Source organism: Rhincodon typus, chromosome 33 (genome assembly GCF_021869965.1).
Source record: "Rhincodon typus isolate 14 chromosome 33, sRhiTyp1.1, whole genome shotgun sequence".
Classification (NCBI taxonomy): domain Eukaryota; kingdom Metazoa; phylum Chordata; class Chondrichthyes; order Orectolobiformes; family Rhincodontidae; genus Rhincodon; species Rhincodon typus.
Window position 1 is genome coordinate 20206213 of NC_063364.1, and position 1367 is coordinate 20207579.

Genomic DNA, 1367 nt, shown 5'->3' on the forward strand with positions numbered 1-1367 from the left:
ATGTGGAAAGTCTTCTTGGGGCCTGGGATGGGGGTGAGGGAGGAGGTGTGGGGGCAGGTGTAGCACTTCCTGCGGTTGCAGGGAAAAGTGCCGGGTGTGGTGGGGCTGGAGGGGAGTGTGGAGAGGACAAGGGAGTCACGGAGAGAGCGGTCCCTCTGGAAAGCAGATAAGGGTGGGGAGGGAGAGATGTCTTTGGTGGTGGGGTCGGATTGCAGATGGCGGAAGTGTCGACATTCCTCAGACGACGTGTCCATCCTGGGCCTCCTGCAGTGCCACAACGATGCCACCCGAAGGTTGCAGGAACAGCAACTCATATTCCGCTTGGGAACCCTGCAGCCCAATGGTATCAATGTGGATTTCACAAGCTTCAAAATCTCCCCTCCCCCTACCGCATCCCAAAACCAGTCCAGCTCGTCCCCGCCTCCCTAACCTGTTCTTCCTCCCACCTATCCCCTCCTCCCACCTCAAGCCACACCCCCATCTCCTACCTACTAACCTCATCCCGCCCCCTTGACCTGTCCATCCTCCCTGGACTGACCTATCCCCTCCCTAACTCCCCACTACACTCACCTTTACTGGCTCCAACCCGCCTCTTCGACCTGTTTGTTTCCTCTCCACCTATCCTCTCCTCTATCCATCTTCTATCCGCCTCCCACTCTCTCCCTATTTATTTCAGAACTCCCCTTTCTGATGAAGGGTCTAGGCCCGAAACGTCAGCCTTTCTGCTCCTATGATGCTGCTTCGCCTGCTGTGTTCATCCAGCTCTGCACCTATTGTGTTGAGTTGGCACAGCATACATTCATTTTTTTCTCCTGTCCGCAGTGTGGAAGTGGGCCAATTGGCCCATCGAGTCCAAACTGACCCTCTAAAGATCATCCCTCCCAGACCCACATCATCCCTGTAACCCTACATTTCCCATGGCTAACCCACATAGCCTGCCAACCCCCAGACACTATGGGCAATTTAGCATGTCCAATTCACCTAACCTGCATATCTTTTGACTGTGGGAGGAAACCAGAGCACCCGGAGGAAACCCATGCAGACATGGAGAGACTGTGCAAACTTCACACAGACAGTCACCCAAAGGTGGAATCAAACCCAGGTCCGTGGTGCTGTGAGGCAGTAGTGCTAACCACTCAGCCACTGTGCCACCCAAATATATATAACTTTCAGAATATACAAGTGCACCACACTGCCAGCCTGAATGACAATCCTAAATTGGCTGTCAGTGTGATTCTTCATTCACTCAGGATTACTTAACAAATGTTGTCCAATTGTGGAATCACATCTAATGTTGAAGACAATGTGGGCTTATTGAGTATGGTTAGTATCTTGCTTGTTGCGAACAGCAAAAGGTATATGCTGTT